This window comes from Lissotriton helveticus, chromosome 1_1 (genome assembly GCF_964261635.1).
Source record: "Lissotriton helveticus chromosome 1_1, aLisHel1.1, whole genome shotgun sequence".
NCBI lineage: Eukaryota > Metazoa > Chordata > Amphibia > Caudata > Salamandridae > Lissotriton > Lissotriton helveticus.
The window spans coordinates 1674110551-1674133324 of NC_136057.1; the positions used below are offsets into that span (position 1 = coordinate 1674110551).

Here is a 22774-nt window from a genome sequence, read left to right on the forward strand (position 1 = left end):
TTATTTGATCGAGTGTGGTAAGTGAATCATGGTATGCAGACAAAGCTGTATCCACATCAGAGTAGGAAGCAGGAGGGAAAACCTTAAAGACCTCACTAAAAGTAGAGGGAATAACTGCTATCCAAAGGCACTGAGGTTTGTTGCCTCTTTCCTAGTATAATGCATCTCTCTGCTTGGGCATGGAGGGAGCAGGCATACCGATTGGTAGGGACCCTGCTGCGGAGTTCTCAAGTCTGGTTTTCAGGTCCGATGGAACGTTCCTGTGATTCAACAATCTACCTTCCTCTGTTTCAGGATCTCCTTGGGGACCATGGGGAAACCTAACAACCTGATAATGTAAGGCACATTGCATCTCATGACATGGAAGACTACCTAAGAAAAATTGAAGTTCCAGGGTCTTTCAAGAAAAGCTGAGACCTTACTCAGTAGAGCAGGGGTGGATGGCACAGTCAAGAGGTATAACATCGGCATGGTCAAGATAAATGGCTTGGGCGTGCTCGAAGTCTGGATCCCATGGGGACAAACATAGTTTATGTCCTAAATTGCCTTGTTAACAGGTCATGTAGGTCAGTTAATACATTCAGGTTGGTTATTTCAGTCAACATCTCCCAATCAAGGGCCTCCTGGTGGGTGAGCCCCTATTGGTTATCAAACTACTTAGGGGCATCATATTCTCTCTTCCTCTTGAACCAAGGTAGACTGTCGTCTGGGATGTAAACCGGGTGTTCCATCTCTTCCTGTCCTGGCAGGATAATAAATAGATTTCAAGGAAGGAGCTAACGAAAAACGTTGCCGTGGTTCAGTGTCTACACTTACGCAGCAGAGTCTTGGATGTAAGAGCCCTGGATATAGATATAAAAGGTAGAGAGTTTACCCTGAAATGGGTCACTTTTAATATATCCAGGAGAACGAAGTGTGATTATAAAAGGGTGCCATATCCTTAAAAGATTTAGATCTCCAAAGAGGTCCACACATAATTTAACATCTCAAGTTCACTTCAATACACATTAAAAAAAAAAATCAAACGTACTAATTTTATAACAAATCATTTCATTTTGAGGAACATTAAAGAGGTCGACAAGCTGTATAAACAGAGAAGGCAATTATATTTTAAAAACAAAGGCCTTAAGAATTGTCAACAAGGAAAAGTGAAGTACAGGACAAGTGAAGATTATATGATTAAGATCTTGTATACTAATATTAACTAAATCACAGATTCTTTCCTTAGCTGGTTCGTTCCGCCATCCGACCATTAAACACTTCAGAGGTAATACATTAATTCTCAGTAGCAAGGAGAGACCGTAAATATCATGATCAAGGTTCCATGTTAAATACATTTGAGGACTTTTAGAATAGCGTGAGAATATAACTGGAGCAAGCTTTCCCTTTTTTGTTAAGCTAAAATCAATATTAATCCTCGGACAGAGATTGGCAGAGAACTGTTTTAACAGATATTTTAACTGGAAGAAAGACAAACGAGCAAAATCCTCCTGCTGTATCTTAAACAGTTTTAGTGCAAAAATATAATTTCTGTAAAACACACACATTTCCTTCTTCAAATTCAACATTTCTAAGTACTTTAAGTTCCTTAATGAATTCTCGGCACTAGTGAACAGGCGATAACCCCAACATAGCATTGCAGCTAGGGCCAGAACAAAAGTACTGATTAGACCAATTTTTTTTCTACTATCAGCTGAGTTGCAGCAAGTGTATTCAATTTGCTTAGCTTACTCAATATTTGACCTTCAATCTTTTTAAAAAAATCTCATTTTGTAACATTATTATTTCTGAAACATTAAGTAAAATTGGGGGAATTTTTAAACAGCAAACCAATAATAAATGGGCAAAACACATACACCTAAAGCCATTATAAAAAACCCTTAGCCCATTAGCGTGATGTAATTCCTTGAAAGAAATGTGTTTGACACATTCCTTTTCCTTTAAGTTGCCTGAAAAGATTTTCCCCAAAGAAGGATAAGTTGTCACAATGTTAAATCTTTAACGCCCAAGCTCCAATAAAAATGTATTTCCTTTTAGGATCTATCAGCCTGATTCATCAAGCCGAAATCGGCTCGCAAAGGGCCAGATTCTGAGAATCTGGCCCTTTGCGAGCGCTATTTTTGCATTTGGGATTCATCATCCCAAATGCAAAAATCGGTAATAGCGATTTCGCTATTTAGCGAGGATTTACATTTAAGGAATCTCTATTTGAGATTCCTTAAATGCAATTCATCATCCATTTAAAAATTGCGAATTCGCAATTTCGGCCCGCTATTTACCGCGAGGTCAAACCTCGTGGTAAATAGCGAAAACTTAGAAAAATGCTTTTAAAAGCATTTTTCTAAGTTGCATGTTGCACACACACATGTCCTTTGGACATGTGTGTGCGCAACATCGGTTTCAATTTGCATTTAAGGGGTGCTACAGGGTGTCCTTTGGACACCCCTGGCACCCTTTAAATCGCTATCTTATTTGCGAGTAGCAAATTGCTAATCGCAAATAAGGAATAACAGGACCTTTCTTTTTAAGAAATGGATATCAGCAAACTGTTGCAAACATAGCAGAGGATTCCGTTGGACCTTAGGGGTTAAGTCTAAAAGGACAATATCATATGTGGATAATAAACAAGACAAAGCTCTAGCCCCTATTCTCAGGAAATCTTCCTTAAGTCCATCCGGAGTCAAATATAAAGACAACAAAAAGGGGCTAATAAACAGCCTTCCTTTAGTGACGTTCCACAGTCATATGTGGCAAAATGCATGAAGGGATTCAAGAGCACAACAGAAGAAATCCATTCTGCGGATGAGAAACCATGGTACATTGCCATTGGAAAGCCACATAAAACAGTCTCTTCTCCCACGATTGCTAGATGGGATTGGTGGGTCATGCAGGAAGCGGACACTGACACACAGATTTTTGGGGCACATTCGGTGAGAGGGGCCATAGCTTCCAAAGCATTTGCTTTGGCGTGCAAGACTGTAAGAGCTCTTAAATGCAGACTGGTTGTCAGACTCTACTTTTAAGTGACTGAACTTTAAACCCGTCTCAAATATGGCTACTATGGTGGTCCTGACATACAATAATACATTTCCTAGCGATCATAACGGAAAGTTTCAATTCTTAATAGACCAGAAAGGCCAGGATTATTTCCACCAGACAATCAGGAAATCACCTTCCCACCAAGGGCCTTCTCTTAAAAGGTTCACCACAATTATGGATGTATTTATCAGGTAGGTAATTCACTCTCTTCATGCAGTAAGGTCTTCTTTGATAGTTATCTTTTAGAGTAGCTATGATATTTTTTAATCTACTGACGATTCCCACATAATAAACAAATAATGCTTCAGGTAACAGGATAAAAATTCAAACACATAAAGAACATCACAAGCACTTGCCAATCAGCTACCAAAAGTAACATGCCTATATACCTGAAAGTGAACGTATAGACCAATTTAGATTTCCACCCAGAGAATACACAAGCCATTCGACATCTTGAGAACTATGTCCACATTTCTTTTTCCAAGTGTCAGTCAGAGCAATATAACCCAAAAGAGCAAGAATATCATTTTTACCACTTACGGAGGAAGCAGTTTCATACAGTGACTGGACTTCTACTGATAATATTTGATGCTGGAAGCTACCCATTAAGAGGAACATTTCTCTGAATCTCTCACTTTAACCTCTGAACCACAGACCATGGAGTTGTTCTTCTTTGAATTATGTCTTTTTCAAGGTGTCACAGACAGAGAAGACAACTGGAAGAGTGACTGACTGATGGTTTGGGTTGCATGAAAATATAAAACAACATGCTAAAGGGCTGCAAAACGTAAGAGCTAGTAATGTTTTATAATAAAATGCAAAACGCCCTATCAACAGACACAGCTTTCATCTAACTAACTCTTCTAGGGGAAGTTACAGAAACAATGAAAGATGGACAGGCATTTCACATTAACTGTACTAGAGCTCATGTATATCATCACCTTTCCAAATAGGAGTAAAACTCCACTTGAGGAAATTCTCATTTAAGTCTGAAAATGAAGTACTGAACAACTGATCTTTTATGAAAGTATTTGTCGTTCAGCAGTGAACTTTCAACAATGTTCACAAAATTAATTCTAAAAGATCAATATTTAGGTCTTGAGCTGGGTCAAAGTGGAAGACTAGGCACTGGAGAGTCTCAAATTAAGGAACCATTGTCTAAAAGAATCACATTTGGAAAGACGCTGTTTACAGAATAATTTACACTTGGGGGAAATTTCTCCCATTAAAGGTCTTCTGGAAAATTTTCACTGGGAGCTGAAAAGCAGAACTAGAAAGATTCACTTAAGGGTCATGAAGGTCTTCAATTCAGGGTAAGACTTAAAAAGGAGACTTAACACAACAGTTGAAGTGACTGAGTCATTTAATTTTCTGTGCAGAAACAGGACCTATAAAAATCAAGGAGTGTACAGACACTTATACAGTGCATCAGAAGAAGGCAGTTTCTGAACAAATAAAGGGTCATGGTCTTCAATTTCTCGCTTGATTAAATATTTCAATTGGCACTCTGCCTGGTCCCTGTTCTACATTGTCTAGCAACACTTGAAGTAAACTCTAGATTTCTCCCAATGGATTAACATACTCAATAATACATTACATAAAAGGGATTTCATCTCGATGAGACGAGATGGTGTTTAGGAAAAGGTGGCCTGGTAAACCTACATAGAGGACATTAAAGAAACCAAGGCAGCTGTCTTGAATCATTTATTTCGAGTGACACTACTTTTTCATACTGTAGGGTTCTGATAGAGGTGCTGCAAATAGCGAACAAGGTTGAAAACCAGTGCAGTTGGATGATTTAGAGGGACCAGAATTTTCCCTGTAGAAATGTTTTGTCCTTGCTGTGATGAGCAGCTTTTCTAATGTTGTTTCCAAAAGGGCCATGACAGACTCTTCTCGACCAACAAAAAGAAGGTTTTGTGCTGCAGCATTTACACCTAACTTTTACAGCCAATCTCAGTTTTCATAACACTTCAGGCAAAATCAGTTCAAGTGGAGAAGATCTGTCAAAATGCATATTCAATACTTTATTCAACACTTTGGGTCTGACTCAAGCAATCCTGTGCTCTCTAGGCGGCCACGCAGTAAGGTAGAGCCAGGTTTGAAACTCGCCTACCTGCTCCTATTAGACTGCCCTCCTCTACAAGAGCTTGAGTGCTAGATTTTTTTGCCTCCTAGGAGGAGCCTAAGAGACAGCAGTATTGTCTCATATTTACCACAGCAAAAGGACATTTCAGAATTTTTATTCCTTAGGGCCTAAGAGGAATGCTACTGCTTTTCGACTTCCTGTTGTATTCAAAAGTCTGGCAGAGCACCTGTGTGCTGCCTAACAGCAACTTCAGAGTGATGAAATATTGTATTCTCCTTAGGAGAGTGCCACAAAACCGAAACAGGTGTGTACTACTTGTGGTTTGTGGTGCACATAACAGTCTGTATCTTGACCAGCACATACTTTACCAAAACAAGCGTTTGGTAAGGGACTGACCATTCCTTACTTCGTTTTAGTGGACAAGAACAGAATGCAGGAGGGTATAAGTTCTGGCCAGAAGGCGGTCCCAAAGTTAATAAAATCATACAGTATAAGACAATAATACAATGACGAAGGTCGCCAAAGTGTATTAAAAATAAAAAAGAAAACTTTTTTTTTTACCATGGTGCTAATTTTCTATGCCATATCAAACTTTTCAACTGCTCTTAAAATAACCAGGAAGTGACATGATAGCAGTGCTCCCAGCATCATTCACTAGCTGGAAAAAACAAAAACGAGAAAATTGGACATGCTTTCCATACAAGCTGCTAGTAACTGATACAATGGCAACAATATAGTGATCACGGTGACTGGCCAGACATTAATTACCAATCTATACAAAGCAATGGTGCACTATAGAGGGTGAAGACAACAACGAATGAGAGGAATTGGAAATAGATTGCTCCAATCTATACAAAGCAATGGTGCACTATAGAGGGTGAAGACAACAACGAATGAGAGGAACTGGAAATAGATTGCTCCAAAACACTAACAGATGCAAACCCCAATATGGCATGCAAACAGGTTAAAAATACTTAACAAATGTAAGATTTAAGTTGATTCAATCTCACTACTTCCACAAAGTTACTTACCTTCAGTAATTCTCTTTCTGGTAAAGACTCTCTAGCTTCAGTTTCCTCAGCTTTTTAAATATTCCAGAGGCATCAGACTAGATCGAGAAACTCTTCCATAGTACCTCTCTTCACGGACGCCTTTCCGCTCAGGAAATGATGTACAGGGTCTATATAGGCACCACTCACATCCACAGACATCAGTTGCTGTCGTGATTGTTGCGCTCCCAGACACAAAGTCCCTCTTATGTGCCCAGGCTAGGCCCATGTAGCGAAGCTGCTCATGTCTTACAGTGTCCAATTTTTTCACAATAACATTTCTGCCGTGACCCTTTGCACATATTTGCGTGCACAACAATGTTGGATTAGTTTGTCTGAAACTACTTTGTTTACACAACTAGCTTCACACAACTCACAATGCCTCGAACACCATCTACAAGGCCCTTTTACGTCCTACGTACAAATGTTGTTTCTATTTTCATCCATGGAGCGACAGGGCTATCTACATATACATAACATCACTAATCTATACGCACATCGCAAAGCTGCTTTCTCTTATGAATAAAGAGCATCCCATAAGATTAGTAGAGGAGGCACCTTCAGCTGACACCGAGGGTCCCTGCATGCTGAGACTTCACTATGCAGCGGTTTGACATCTCCATGAGCTTCAAATTACCTTTGTTTGATTAATTAAAATCATTACAAAAAGAAGAATACATAAAATACTCCATTATGTACATAATGGATAGCAATAAGTACCTAAAAATTATATACATCGTTAGTACAACATGTTTGTAATAAAATTAATGTGTTTAAGACTTTAAAAGAAAAGTAATAATTCTTAGTTTACAATTTCATACAGTTCTAATTTGTCCCATACTTTTGTTAAAAATGTTGTCAAAGCAGAATTGATGAGTATATCATCTGGACAGAGACAACAAATCAATGCCTGTCTGCATGTCCTTATCCCTCTTTCGTTAAATAGTCTTTTTAATATAATTAGTCTTTCTTTTTTTAGTTCAGGACAGAGACACAAGAGATGGATAATATTTTCCTCACCAAATTTACAAAGCCTACACAATGTGTTGCCTTCGAGTTTCTTCCACAGTGGTGCATGGGATTGGCCCGGCCATAATCCAAATCTTGCTTTAATAAAAGTCTGTTTACTTTTCAGTGACCATGTCGTGTTAAGATATTGCTGAACCATCTTTTTTGAGTAGCCATTTATTATGGACCATGCATGTTTTCTTTTGACTAGGATGGCCTTGTAGCTTATTAATGATAGGTAGTCAATTGTTTTGTTAACAGCTTTCTTAAATGTTTCCTGGGTTATGGTAGAGTCCCAGATCTCCCTAAGCTGAAATTCATCCAGAGCCGTGTCCAGATATTTCCAGGCAGATGATTTGTTATTTCCTTTAATTTCTTTCCCCAGTAACTGGGACATTAAATTGTCTTGGTAATTTTTCACTCTATTCCAAACTTTGATTGCATGGCCCTTTCGTATGTAGAGCTGATTGTTCAAACCAAATTCAAGCCTAATCTGAGCTTGCGATGCATTATAAGGGAGATGGAAAAGAGATCTAAAAGTTTTTGAGATAGCATTGTTGATGATGACAGCGTCTTTTCCATTTAGGGCCTCACTGCCATATGTTAGAGAGGGTAACAATTTGGAAGATATCACCTTAAGGAAAGGTCGGTATGTTAGGTCGCTAGTTGATTTTTGGATGGTCCTAAATGCAGCTGTTAAAGCATTTGCTTTCCTATTGATATCGAGTTTCTGAGGGATAAAATTTCCATTGTCGTTGAAAATGACACCGAGATATCTGTAGGTTTCTACTTGTTCCAAGTGCTGCTTTCCCAAAAACCATTTGGAATTGTGTTTCCGTCCTAAGTTTTTTGTAATGACCATAACTTTGGATTTTGTTTCATTTATTACCATCCTATTTTCTATTGCGTACTCAAATATGCGCGTTATTAAGCGTTGTAAACCCACTGTTGTATTACTTAGACGAATAACATCGTCTGCATAGAGAAGATTTGATATGTGTTTGTTTGAAATCTTTGGTGGATGAGCATTTGTATCATTCAAGGGCTCCGTCAGGTCAGCTAAGAACAGGTTAAATAATAAAGGAGCCAATACACACCCTTGCTTTAGTCCGCCTGTCGTTGGTATTTCATTGGTGAGTGGCCGCCCATCCCCGATGCGCACTCTGACCCAGGTGTGTAAATGCAAAAGACGATTCAGGTGCAATAGTAAGGTTGGAATCCCCTGAGTTCGTAGCTTTTCCCATAATAGTTCTCTATCCACACAATCGAAGGCCGATTTAAAATCGACAAAGCATAAGTACAATGGTTGTTTTTTTTAAATTGCCTTGCCGATTAAAACGGAGAGGGCTAAGATGTTAGTAGCTGTTCCTAGGCCTTTAATAAAACCGGTTTGGTTAGGTGGGAGAATGTTGTTGTCCTTTGCCCAGTCAGATAAGCTTGTCAACAAAATCCCTGCAAACAATTTTGCATCAGTGTCCTGTAGGGTTATTAAACGGTAATTCTCAGGGAGGGCCCAATCTCCCTTTTTAAAAATGGGGGATATTAGGGACCCTCTCCAAGATTTAGGTATAACCCCTAACCGGACTACTTCTTTAAAAACCTTGGTGAGATGTTCTGCCCATATATCTGGATCCTCCTTGTACAGGGCAATGGGGATACCATTTGGACCTGGAGCCCCGTCTTTTTGCTTTTTATTAGCTTAAGTACTTGATCTTGGAGTTATTTCAAGTCCGTTTTCTTGATCTGGATTAGAACTTTCCTTCCTTATATGATTGATTTAATTTTTTATTAACCTGCATTCCGGGTTCAAGTGATGCGACAGAAAGTTCACCCATTCGGTCTCCGGTAATACTGATGCTACTACAACTTTATCTGATCTTACTAAGTTGTTTATCATCTTCCAGAACTCCCTTGAATTTCCTTGATTACAGGCATAAAAAATGTTGGTCCATAAATCATTCTTAGCTTTGGTTTTTTCATTCCAGATTAATTTTCTTATGTTTTGATTTAACTCCTTTATGTTGGCTTTTGTTTCTTCTTTGTTAGGGAATTTTATCAGCTCTTTCCTCAGTTTATTTCGAGTCAGTTTCATTTTCCGCACAGTGTATGTAAGGTTGATTTTTGTTTCCTTCTTTTCTGTCCGCGATTCTTGTCTCTCCCTAACTTCAATACGGTTATCCTACTGTTTAACTAAACTTACATATAAAGTTTACCCACTGATCAATTACAAATATAGAGGTTTTTTCCTGGAAGCATTCAATAACCAGTTTTTGGGCTGAAGCACTGATAAGACCTTTATTATTTGGTTTCCAGATTAATTTCCGGTAGTTGATGGTTCCAACCTGACCTTGCATTGCTAAGTACAATTGAAGTTTTGCGTTGGTAAGTGTTGTACTAATTATTTGCTGGCAATGATCACTCTCAGGGACCTTCTTTGGGTAATACGCGGTACAGTTGTTAAAGATGTTCAGCGGTGCCATTGTATAATCAATTCGAGATTTCGTATTTTGAGAATAACAGGACTGTGCCGGAGGCAAATCAGTTGGAAATCTACCATTGAGTATTCTTAAACCCAAAGCTTCCATATCCCTTACTAGGTTTAGGCCTGTTATGTTTTGCCTGGCCTTGATTGTTGTGTCCATTGCTTGTGCAGGGATAAGCCATTGTTGGTCTTGTGACTGTGTCTCGTCATCGCTTGTAAAGGGTACTAACAGGCTTAGGTTAAAGTCTCCTGAGACTATAAAGTCCGTGAAGGGGTCCTCTACCATTTGATCTAGTAAGTAGCTGGAAAGAGCAGCGCACATAGTCTTCCTTGAGTTAAATGTCGGAGGGATGTATGTTAACCAGCTTTAGGGATTTTTCTTGCTCATGCCTCTTGTATTGTAACATTACAGTTTGAATGTTACAGTTTGCAACTAATTGCATATGTTCTGCTTTTAAATCAATTGAAAAAAATATTGCTAAGCAACCAGAGGGGCGTCCGTAGTCGTTTTGCCTAATCGCAGGTTCAAAGTATCCTTCGTAGCCATGCATGATAAATGGAACCGTTGCCCAAGTCTCTTGAAGTAATATTATCTGAAAGGGCTTAAATAATTGAGTTGTATTATCCAGTTTTTTGCCTACTCCGTTCATGTTCCATGAACATATTGTTATTGTTTCCTTGTCGTTACTTACATTTTTAGTTGTTATTTCATGTTTTTTTTGTCATTTGTTATCATTTCCATGTAAGGCCATCGTAATCCATTTCTCGTTTATCCCGTTGTGCTTCTCTATCTTTTTGTCGCCCGGTGGATCTGCAACATCTATATCTAGTTTCTATAATGGATTTTTCAATACTGAGAAGGTTGGTGCCCCCTTTTTTCTTTTACATTAGTTAACAATTTTTCTGCTTTTATCAATGGCGTGGGATATTCCTTTGGCGCAACTTTGCTAATCACTATTCCCCAACTACGAAAAGTTTCTTGTTCATTCATAATTTGTTCCACAGCAGATGGAGATGTTATTGTTATTACTGTTAGTGGCAGTGAACCTTCTGGATTTTGTAAGAAGCCAACGCATTCAATGTCTTTAGTTGAGACATTAGCTAAAGATGGAACAGAGTTGAATAGGCACAAGAGATTGCCTCTATTTAAGATGTCTTGTTGCCCCCTGGACTCGTATACTGGTTTAAAAATTAGTTGTTCCGTTCTTTAAATTAACAGGTCCCTTCCGGTGCACTTATTTGGTTTGTGGTGTACTATATTTATACAACGTTTGTTCGTACCACTTCTTACTATAACTAGATGATCCTGTTTTATCGGTTGGATTATGTCTTTTATTTGGTCTATTACCTCTGGACGTTTACCTAATTCGTAGTTAGAGGAATCATAATGGGTCGATAGTTGCGTTAGGCTCAATTGTGTGTTCAGATCTTTATTAAGATTTTGCAGACTTGATCGTCGTACCGTGATGCCACTGTTTGATAGTCCTGCATCCCTTTTATCTACCGCAATTGCAGTTATTTGTGAGCCTAACGAACTCGTTGGTTGGTCGCCCCTTATATTTTTTCCTCTTAGGATATCCTTCTTTGCCCTGTTTTCCACAAAGCCAGTTTCAGGCTTATCATGAAGGGACTCCTTTGCTATAAAATGTTTCCATACTTCGGAAGGTTCATCAGATATGAGATCTGCGGTATCGTTTAAGGTTACTTTATCTATTTGGATCTTACTTTTCAGTTCTTTTTGTAAATTCAATCAATTTCAAGTTTTTGCAAAGATATCAAAATACTGAATGTTTGTTGTGATGGTTGATATTGGCTGGTCGCTACCTAGATCTAGTTTTTCTGTTCCAAATGTTTCTTCCGCGAGTAGTTTTCCCTTAAAATTCTTATTTAGTTTTGTTCCTTTGAGTGGGTCTGACTCTATTAGATCCTGCGCCTTAGCTTTATTTCTTGCCTTGTACAGTTTTTTCCTAATCCTTTTTGTCATTATAAATGATGATGTCAAGGCCACTTCTTTATCTTATTGTTCATCCTTTCGTTCTTCTACAGATTGATCTGATGGTATACTGTCTATTGGTTTTTTGATATCCTGTAGATTGTTTGGGATTGTTGGAGGGCATGATCGATCATTTGCATGTAAATCGCTTTGAGCGGTTAAATCATCCATCTTAGTGAGCTTGCTTTCAGGTGTTAAAGATATACCCTCTTTATCATTTAATTTCCTGTTTCCATTCAGTTGGAGACTTTCATTGACATCTTCCAATATAGTACTAATAACTTCAGGTATTGTTGTAGATTTATTCATTATTGGCACACAAGAACATTCTAAATAGGTGGTTGATGGATTTGTTTGAGCTCTAGTAATCAAACAATTAAGTTCAGCTAGTTTGTGATCTATTCCTGCAACCGCATTTGCCATTATTTCCAGTATTTCAATTTGCATATTCATTTTATTCGACTGAAGTGTCAATGCTTCAAGAGTAAGGGATGAAGTTTGATAAAAAATATCCCAAATGGAGCCCAGGTCCTGATTTTCTATTGTTTTAGTGTTTTTATCCCATTGAGGTTTCTGTTTGTTGGTAAGGGAATCTTTTTGATAGTTGCTGTTATTACTATCAGATTGTGTTGATGCGGATTCCTTTCTTAAATTATTTCCTGGAAATTGTATTGATTCTTCATCCAAGCTTAATTTTTTGGGTTGCCTAACTTGGTTAATAGACAATAGTTTGGGTGATTCATATCTCTGTGCGGTCAAATCCGTGCAATGAGTGTCCAAATTTATAACCTCGTCATTACCTGAGTACATAGTTATCTCTGACGAAGGGAGGGCATTTCCTTTTTTCCTAAATTGGCTTTCATGGAAAGGATCATCTAAGTTTGCACTTTTATCTCCTACTATATTCTGGTTATCAGATGCCAGAACCAAGCTTTGAACAGAATTTTTCCTTATTTCCACTTGGACCTCTATAGGTAACCTAGGTGGCGTTATTGCTATTCCGGGTTTCATGTTCATTTCTTCAAGTGGCATCTCTGGGTCAACAGTATTTTCTAAGTTTAGATATTTTGACAGGGCGATGTTATACTTAGTAATTCATGGTCACTAATTTGAGTAGATGTTTTTTCTATTGATTTAGCTGGCATATTTGGCTCTATGGCCACATTTTTTTGTTTTCTTCTCAAGATATTCATCTTGATTTTGCCCAACTTTTCTGATCATTTCACTCAGGTTAGTAATCGGCTTAATTGGTGCCTGTAAGTTTCTTGCTTCAGGGTTGCTTTGTAATGACATCATGACCCCTGTCGGGTCCTTTAGAAAATCAAATTTATGAGGGACTTTTAAGGATTTTCGAACATCCTCGCTATTGGAGATATAAGCGTCTGATTCGAGTCTTTGGGTTGTGCTTTAGCTTTCTTAAATACACTTGGTACTTGTGATTATCAGGACCTTCGTGCCGGGGCGCCGATTGCCCTTTCCTTTCCTGAGCGCATTTTTTTGTGCGATTACAAGATCAAAATATAATATCCACTGAGGGTTTTTCGCGGATCCTAGTAGGTAGCACCCTGCTAGCTCAGAACACTCAACACTCAAATACGTTCGCCCTAAGCAGCTTGTGCCCGGGGGTACTCCTTGAGCACCTTCAGTGACTTGAGGAAAGTGCATGCATTTTTTTTTAAGGGCTTCAAAGTTATCCAAGATTGAACGTGATCCCCAATAGTATCTCCAAATTACCGGGGAACCAAATTACCAAGATGAATCAGGTTTTATTAGAGGGTGTGGCTCGGTCCTCTCCCACACTTCCCTCACTCACCTGTACTGGACTCCAAGACTCCTCCGCTCACACTACTCCCCTCTCCTCTGCTCTTTTGCCAATCAGTCAAAAATGGTTCCTTGGCCCTCAGCCCGCAGGGTCTGGCACATTCAGGGTAATATGCAGTCACTTTTATTTATTTATCTTATCCAGCTCCGCCTGGCACATTAGAGAGGATATGCAGCTTCTTTTATTTGACTTTTCCAGTTACGGCTAATGCGTTTTAATGAGAGTTTTAGCAGATGTTTGTCAGCCGGGTAGTCGGGAAACTCTTGCTGTTCTCGCAGCTCCCCACCCGCACACGGACAATCAGCAGCGGCGTCCACCCTCACTCGACCCAGGACCAGCGATGCAGACTCTTTCTCTCCGCACATTCTGGACGTACTGCACCGCCTCAGTCTGGGTGCGCCACAGGAGCACTGCAGCCTCTGTACCGCTCCACCTCTCTGCTCGCTGCTCTGTAGCTCGTGACCCCGCCCAAACCGCAGCCGCAGCACGTATGAACCTCCGGATTCCGGGCGGCTGCGGATCAGCAACGGCAATGGCAATGGCGGCTGGCAGCAGCGCAGGAAACGGCTGCAGTAGAGACGGTAGCGGTGGCAATCAAACAAACACCAAACATTGGCGGCAACGATGGCGGCAACAGCAAAGGTACGTGGCTCCTCCCCTCCAGTCTTTCAGCTGGCAGTACTCTCCAAAACTCGAAAACTTCCTGTCAGAGCTGGAACAACGGACGCGGGGTTCCCCAGTATTCACAGAAAGCAGACATCTCCATGAGGGGTGTCCAGTTCGTCACCATGAAGGGGTCCTACATTCTCTCCCGCCAAGTAATGGGGTTGGATTGTCTCTTGGGGGGGTGTGGGGGGGGGGATTCTTAGCTTTAAACCTACACACACTCTAGTTACACTCAGATTACGGTTTGCATAGTAGGAGTACGTCTGATTACTGCCTTCTTTATATGCCTGCATATATACACAGTTTTAGCACTATGGTAGAACTGTATCTACTATTTACGCTTTTGGTGCTGCTTCAGTCTATGGACTATCGGAGCAGCACGTATTCCATAACAGAATAACGTTGGTTTAATAAATATATTGAAAATGTCCCACTGTGTATTCTGTATATTTCTCTGAACACAAGAACGCACGAGCGACTGAGCGAAAGGTTCTGATCTGTATCCCCGATCCTAGAGGTGTCAGGGCTGTCATATTTGGTGGTTGCCAGTATCTATTTGCTCCCTGGTATGGATGGGGGGGGGGGCTTATGGTGGCACGGTGAGCTAGCTGGTCTCTAGGCCAACATATCCTGCGGGGGTGCCCAGAATCAGTTTGGGCACCTCACCCAAAGCCCATGCTGTCCAACGGATTAGTGGGAACTACACAACTCCCCAAATACAAATTGGCAGACAGTGCAGATACTAGACTTGGGATCTTGTTTAAGATAGAGTCCAAACAAAGACAGGGTAGGAAGGGAGGGTCCACTAGATAGAGTCTCACCAGAGAGAGAGCATTACCGAAGGTAAGTAACTTGTACTTCTGAAAGAGAAGTCGAGCCGCAGATTCCTCACTTTTTGAATAAATACCGTAACACCATCCAATGGCAGGAGGGCTGTGGATGAACACAAACCAGAAATTCATGCAAAACCAAGTAGGTAAAGTGTTCTTCTCAACAGACTTGGCTGTCCAGACAATAGTGCTTCGTGAATGTATGGAGGGATGTCCACGTAGCTGCCTGGCAGAGGTCTAGGACAGGGACACCGCATGCTAACACAGTAGTAGTATTGGATTTGGTGGAATGGGCACACAGCCCTTCCGGTGGCTGTTTTTTTGCCAGTGCATAGCCAATTTTAATGTAGAGCATGATCCAGTGGTAATGGCACAGTTCTGCAGAGCCTTGACTTTTTTCACTCTGGCGTACCCCACAAACAGCTGATCGTCTACCCAGTGGCCCTTGGTGCAATCGATCTAGAAGCTGAGTGCCCTCCCCAGGTTCAAGCAATGGAGCCGCTCTTCTTAAGAGGGGTGAGATGGAATACAGAACGTGGACAGGGTAATGGGAACTGCTTCACAACGTTTGTGGGAAAGGATGCCTTAGTACGCAGAACCAGCTTGTTGGGTAAGGTGGATGAACACAGAGCCTGAAGCTCACTCACACGCCGTGCCAAGGTGAGGGCAACAAGAAACGGCTTTGAAGGAGAGGAACTGTAAGAGACGCCTGTTGAGTGGCTTAAATGGAGTACACATTTGATAAGTATGGATGAGGTTGAGATCATATTGGGGCATCATAAAATAATGAAGGGAAAATGTGATGCATGATTTGAAAGGGATGCAGCATAACAGGTGATTTAAACAGGTGATGTAGATAAAGAGGGCTTATCAGGCAACCTTAAGAATGCTGATGGGGTCTATCCTGGCAAGTCCCAGAGCAAGGCTTTGCCAGGCGAGACAGAGAACAAATAAGACATTGGACAGCTTGGTCAGTAGAGGGTCAACCTGGTGAGTGCCACACTAAACGAAAAATGTATTTCAATGAAAGTTGTATCCAGTTTTCGACGAGAGACATCTGGCTGCCTCAATGACATCAACCACCTATGGAGAAAGGTCAAAGGTGTTCACTTGTCGCCACTCAATCACCACACAAAGGTGGAGGTTGCGAATGCCAGGATGGGAAACGGATCAAGCCATGGTTCTTCCAATTCTCAGAAAAGACCTTGCCACACCGCTAGATGTAGCTGTCATTTGTGTCCGCTAGGTGCCAACGGCTGAGCTTGTCCGCCGTGGCATTCAATGATTCTGCTAGGTAGTTCACTAGGAAAATTCCTTGGTGTTCCAGCCATTTCCAGAGGTACAGTGGCTCTTGCCACAAGCTTCGTGGCCCCACCTCAACTGGTTTGTGCTGCTCTGTATGGCGGGAGTGTTGTCTATGAGTACCTGTACAGCCTCTCCTTAATGAATGGCAGGAAAACTTTCAGTGGTAAGCGGATGGCCCTCCAGACGGTTGATATGGATCCGGAACTCCGCTGAAGACCAGAGGCCTCTGATCTCCACCTCTCATAGATGGTCACCCCAAACCAGAAGCGATACATTAGTCAACACTGCTAGCTCTGGGTGCGGAAGGGAGAAAGGCCTGCCACTAACAAATCGAGGCCCAGTAGCCACCACTGCATACTTTTCACGGTTTCCTTTGAAATGTGGACGTAGTTGGAAGTCCCTTTGATGCTGGGCCCACTGGGATTTCAATTCCCATTACAGTGCCTGCATTTGGCACCTAGTGTGCTCGACCAGTAGGATGCAGGTGGCCTTCAGTCCCAACAGCTTCAGAGTCGACTTCACTTCATTCTGACCAAGGCTGAAAGATCCGGATCATAGCCTGAATGTCTTGGACTTTCTGCCTGGGGAAAAGGCACAAAACCGAACCGCGTCCAGAACAGCCTCAATGAAAGCGTCTGAGAAGGAGTCGGGTGTGAATTCGGCACGTTTATAGTGAACCCCATTGATGATAGGAGGTTTGCCGTAATTTAAAGGTGGTAGACAACTGCCTGGTGCAAGCCCACCTTCAATAGTCAGTCGTTGAGGTAGGGAAAAGACTTGCACCCCCACCTCCGAGGGTGTGCTGCCACCACAGCCATCAATTTCGTGAACACTCGAGGGGCAGTGGTGAGTCCAAAGGGGAGCAGAGCGAACTGTAAATGCACCTCTTCCATCACAAACAGCACGCAGCGCAAACAGGAAGGCAGGATAGGAACAAGGAAATAGGTGTCCAACAGGTCCAATGCCATCATCCAGTGTCCAGGGTCAAAGGTGGACAAGACCTGGGCTAGGGTGAGCATCTTGAATTTTTCCTTTTGGAGGAAGCAATTGAGAAGATGCAAATCTAAAATGGGTCGAAGACTCCCATCATTCTTGGGCATCAAAAAGTACAGGGAATAGCAACCACGTCCTACTTCTGGCACTGGCACCCTCTATAGTGCCTCTTTAGCCAAAAAGGCTAATATTTCCGGTCACAAAATGGAGAGATGGTACTCAGCAGTCATTGGGTAGATTGCTGAATGTGCAGCGAGGATAAAAGAAAGGACAAGGCTTAACCCTTATGGAAAATTTGAAGGACCATCTTGTCAATGTGATCACTTGCCAACCTGGACAGAATAGGAGGATTCTGCCTGCCACCGGATGGCTGTGACCCTGTGAGGGTACACTAAAGAGGATTGGATGGAGAGGCAGCTGGAGGGTGTGGACTGGGCAGCACAATGACCTTGCCCGCGGGGGGCACAGGGTACCACAGCCTCCACCGCGAAATCACTGGGTTCCCTGCTGTGGGGGGGGGGGGGATAGGCTGCAGTAGGGAATGCCTCTACCAAACCCACAAGAGGAGCTGTGGAATTGCTGCTGGCGGGGTGGGGAGGAAAGGCAAAGAAAGCAAAGTCCTCGAAGCGCTCAAGGGCAGTGTCAGCCTTTTTCCCAAACAAGCGAGTCCCATCGAAGAGATGATGGTGTCCAAGCCACAACAAGTCGTTACCTTGGACGCATCCCGACTGTCCTGAATTGACTGTGAGAGGACAGGTAAAAAGGTCTTCTGGAACGCCAGGAAGGACTTGTGTCACGGAGTCTCAAAGGATGTGGGTTTAGCAGCCTAGCAGGAAGAAGGCATTAATTGATCGGAGGGCCACGCTGGCTGAGGAGAATAACCTCTTTCCAAAAGTCTCCACTCTTTAGGATTCCTTATCGGGGAAGTGGTTGACAAATTGTTGGGGTTAGTCCGGCTACTGGTATTTTGCAACACAAGGACTCTCCGGAGAGGTGTGCTGGAACAAATAGGCAGAGTTACCTGAAGCAGGACAGTGGTACCTGGCAATCGGACCGGTAGAAGGCTTAGCCCAAGACCCTAGGAGGGTATCCGTCAAGGCCTCATTGAATGATAGAAAAGGCTCAGAAGCAGTCTGGCTAGGCTGCAAGACTTCAGTCAATAATTTGTTTTCACCTCTATGATGGGTAGTTAAAGCACTTCTTCCGCCCTGCACATATGAGGCTGATTCTTCCACGGCTGGTCCTGGAGGAGAGGAAAGGGCTGTTTCCGAGGAGGTATGCAGGCTAGTAGCATCTTGCAAGTCATCATACCAGATGAGTGAAGAGAATTTAGTCTGCTTGGAGGTAAAGCCAACACAGACAACTGTCACAGGATTCGGTTGTGATATTGGTTGAAGTTGGACCAGCTTCGAAAAAGAAGATGGGAGCCACCAATTCAGGCAGTGAAGTCGGCATCGTTGTCTACATACCCTGGCCTGGTGTGGTGCAGGTTACCTGAGGCAGCATCGTTACATGAGCGGAGGGAAGATGCATCTTGGAGATCCTATTGGTGCACAGGGCGAACCTGTCGGGCAGTAATCCAGGAGGAGGGCCTCTTGGCTCCATGGAGCCTGAAGGCATGCAAGGGGGAGTTGGGAAAGATCGGAAGAGCCAGAGTATAGCTGCATAGAACTCTTTGATCTGGCATGATGTAGCTAAAGGCCCCAGAAAGTCAGGGTGTGCTGGAACTAGCTGCCGAATTGGATCTGAAGATGGGCAACTTCGAGAGTGTAAAAGGGACTGTTTGTGCAGCCCACACTCCTTAGCCTATTCGCTGTGTCACAGGAGTGGGAATAGTGAGAAGGGGCAGAACTCTGCTTTAAATTCTTATGTTTATTGTGCTTACCTGAAGATTTGGAATGCGACGAAGAATGGCCTCTAGAGCGGCTTTATTGGTTACAGGTACAGGATTGAGCTTAGCACTTGAAGCAGGACTTAGAATGGTACCAAGGGTGTGTCTTTTTGTGCTTGCCGTTGTAAATTTTTGCCCCACTTTCCCAGATTGCCTTAGGGTTCCTCAACACGCAATCTCCACAGGCCTTCAATTCGTGGCTTGACCCAAGACACCACAGGCACACCACGTGGGGAATCTGTCACAGACATCTGTATGCAATAGTCCCCACACAGGCTTAAAACCTGTCATTTTAGCAAATTATGTACCTTGTACACTGAGAAAATGTGTGGCACCTATACAGGCCTTGCACATAATTTCCAGGGTGGAACAGCTTCATTGCGAAGCAGCAAGGTGCCACCTTGCAGAATGCACAGGTACTATGGAAATGTTTCTGGATCCAGTTTGATGCCTGGGGAATATTGAAAATGTGAAGAACTGCGGCTATAAGTCTCTATAAGAAACATACATTACACCTCCCCAAAAAATAGCAAGAACAGACCAAACAAGATCCTCTAAATGTAATAGATGTGGTGAACCTGAAGCCAAATTCCTACACATAGTACAGGAGTGTCTCACCATGTCAAAATTCTGGGACATCGTACTGGAAAGAATGCGTAAAGTGACAGGGATCATAACTGAAAAGACCATTAAACAATAGCTCTTGGCCATGCATTGCCCCCTAATGCCCAAAAGTCCAATAAGATTATGGGGCGGCAGGCCTCACTGGGCCTAGTACCAGTGAAAAAGGTATTACTATACATTGGGTTAAGCCATTTGAGCCAAGATATGAGCAATAGAGAAGGGATCTGGGGAAATCTGCAGTGGCTGAGGAACAACACAACAAGAAAAACAGGAGGGATGAAAGCTAACAGACTATTTAAGCCACCAGACCTCCCTAAACAGCGGAAAAGGTACTAGATAATAGAAGGTAAACAATACAACAAGGGGAGGGGATAGAGAGTATACACCACTACACATACAGGTAGAGAATAAAACGGACGGTACAGAAAAACTCTGATTGCTTAAAGATGTAGATGTACTTGACTATGGTTTTCAGATGAATTAGAAGGTACATGATGCAAAGCAAACTGGATAATTTCTGGAGGAAAATAATGAAACATGCAAGTTGTTGTGGGGGATGGCTCCATTTAAAAGAGAAAAATCGAATGACTTATGCTTTCTCTTCTGAAAGACCAACTGTAAGTTTGTGTGGGTGATGTTTATTTCCTACTGTTAGACCTGGCATCTTTGGCGTGGTTTACCCCTATCTTTTTGCCTCTACCTCCTGTATTTTTGATGCTGTGCTGGATTTCGTTTTTGCTGGTTTAGATGCGTTGGACACTCTGCCACTGCTGATCAGTGCCAGAGTGTAAGTGCTCCCTATGTAAATTGTTATTCGGATTGGATATACATGTTTGGCATATTTGTATCACCATGAAGTCCCTAGTAAAGTGCACTGGGTGTGCCAGGGCTGGTGATGACAAATGCTACTAGTGGGCCTGCAGCACTAATTGTGCCACCCACAGTAGTAGCTCTAAAATAGTGTCTAAAGCCTGCCACTGCAGTGCCTGTGTGCAGTTTAGAAACTGCCATGTCCTCCTGGTCAGTGTCCCCACTGACTAGGCCTAACCCTTCCCTTTTTGTGCACATCAGTCACCCCTATGGAAGGCCCAAGGTACCCCCCTGGGCAGGGTGCAGTGTATGTAAAAGGTAGAGCATGTACTAGTGCAGGTGACATGCTCTGATAGTGAATGGCAGCCATTTTCGTTTTCACTATTGTAAGGCTATCTTGCTCCATAGATTAACAAGGGGGATGCTGGCTACAGTGGTTAACAGCATTTCTTCCCATAGGAACAAGATAGGACATAAGCATCTAGTATCCCTGAACTCAGAATTTAATAACCCATCTTTTAGGAAAGGTTGTTTTTAAATCCTGTGTTTGAGAACAGCATTTTTAGAAAGTTGCTGTACTCTTGTCTTACCTTTCTGTGTGCCTTGGCCAGTTTGTGGATTGACGGTCTGGTTTGAGAGTGACAGAGGCTGGGGATGCCCCAGGAGGCTGGCTGAGTCAGCCCTAGGCTGAATGACTGCATTTGCAACTGGAGTGGTGGGAGGAGTTAGCACCTGGGCCTGAATAGGGCTGTGCCTGCCTTCCACAATGCTGGCTCCACCTCCTGCTGGGCGGCTGACGACCCTGCCCCTCACTCTGAAAGGAAAGAAGAAGCCAGCAAAACAAAGTACTCAGGAGACACCCAGCACTGGTTCGAACCGGGCTCAGGGCCCACATGCACAAAGAGAACAAAGACTTTTAGGGGTAAAAGTAAATGACCCCTGACAACAGAAAATTAGATCATCCTGGAATCAAGAAGGAACCTCTGCCAAGGAGAAAGCGGACTCTGAAGAAGGAAGACTGTCCTGCTGTTACTCTGCTGGACTGACCTGCTGTTGCTTTGCTGCCAAGGAGAGGGGAAGGACTTTGCTAGTGTGCTGTGTCCCCTGTCTTGAAGGAATCTCCAAGGGCCTGAGAAGAGCTGGCTCCCTGTTCTGAAGTCCCAGGAACAAAAGGACTTCACCCCCAGCTTCCCTGAACTCTGCTGAGAGAGTTCTGTCCTTCCTAGAGTGCTTGATCCAATTGTGGGGCCTCTGGAAGTTGTACCTGTGCTGGGAAGCTTGAAACTAAGCTTGAGAGACTTTTGCCATTGAAAAGTGTTGCATCGCTCGCTTGCGGAGCGCATCCCCGACAGTGCGAGAAGTTTCCCGCCGCTACGAAGGTCGAGATCGTCGCAGCGGCGCGTTGCATCCTTTGTTTGCGGGACGCACCAGACCGGTGCGGGAAAGTCGAACATCGCTGCGAGTGTCGTCGCAGAGCCTGTCGTCGCTGGGTGAGATCGCCGCTTGCTTGCGGACCGCATCACGTCGCTGCGAGCATCGTCGCAGAATCATCGCATCGAGGAGCTGCGAGAGAGAGGATAACCGCTGGACCGCGCATCGTCGCCCTGGAGATCGTCGCAGCCCTTACGAGATCGTCGCATCATGCCTTTGCGAGAACAAACTTCCTACGGAACCTACGCACCGGAATCTGTACAAGTGGCCTTCCTCCCCATACAGACCGGATTCGTCGCAACACGCCCGCTGCTGCAGCGGGGTTGTTGCATCACCTCCCCAGGGTCTCAGGAGCAACGCATCGCTTGTTTTCCACCGCACCCGCTTCTGCTTTTGGAACTTTGTTGCAACTAAAAGGTACTGTGAGTAAACGTGACGCAGCTGTGAACTTTTCACGCATCAGTGGATTATTCTATCGCAAACCTTAAGAACTCTTTTGAAACCATATTCTTGAACTGTGTATGTTGGATTTTTGTCATTTTGGTCTTGTGTAGTTTGGATTAAAATACCTTTATTTTTCTAAACTGTTGTGGAGTCAGTTTGTGGTGTTTTCACTGTGTTACTGTGAGTGTTGGTACAAATACTTTACACATTGCCTCTGGTTAGCCTAGACTGCTCGTGCCAAGCTACCTAGAGGGTGAGCAGGGGTTATCTCAGAGGGTTTCCTCCTTACCCTGACTAG

General features: G+C 42.9%; 1 protein-coding gene across 4 annotated transcripts in view; it reads right to left on the bottom strand.

The window, feature by feature from the left end:
- Nucleotides 1–22774, bottom strand: part of OS9 (OS9 endoplasmic reticulum lectin) — a 270743-nt gene that overhangs the window by 51144 nt on the left and 196825 nt on the right. The gene's annotated exons all lie outside the window — the stretch shown is intronic.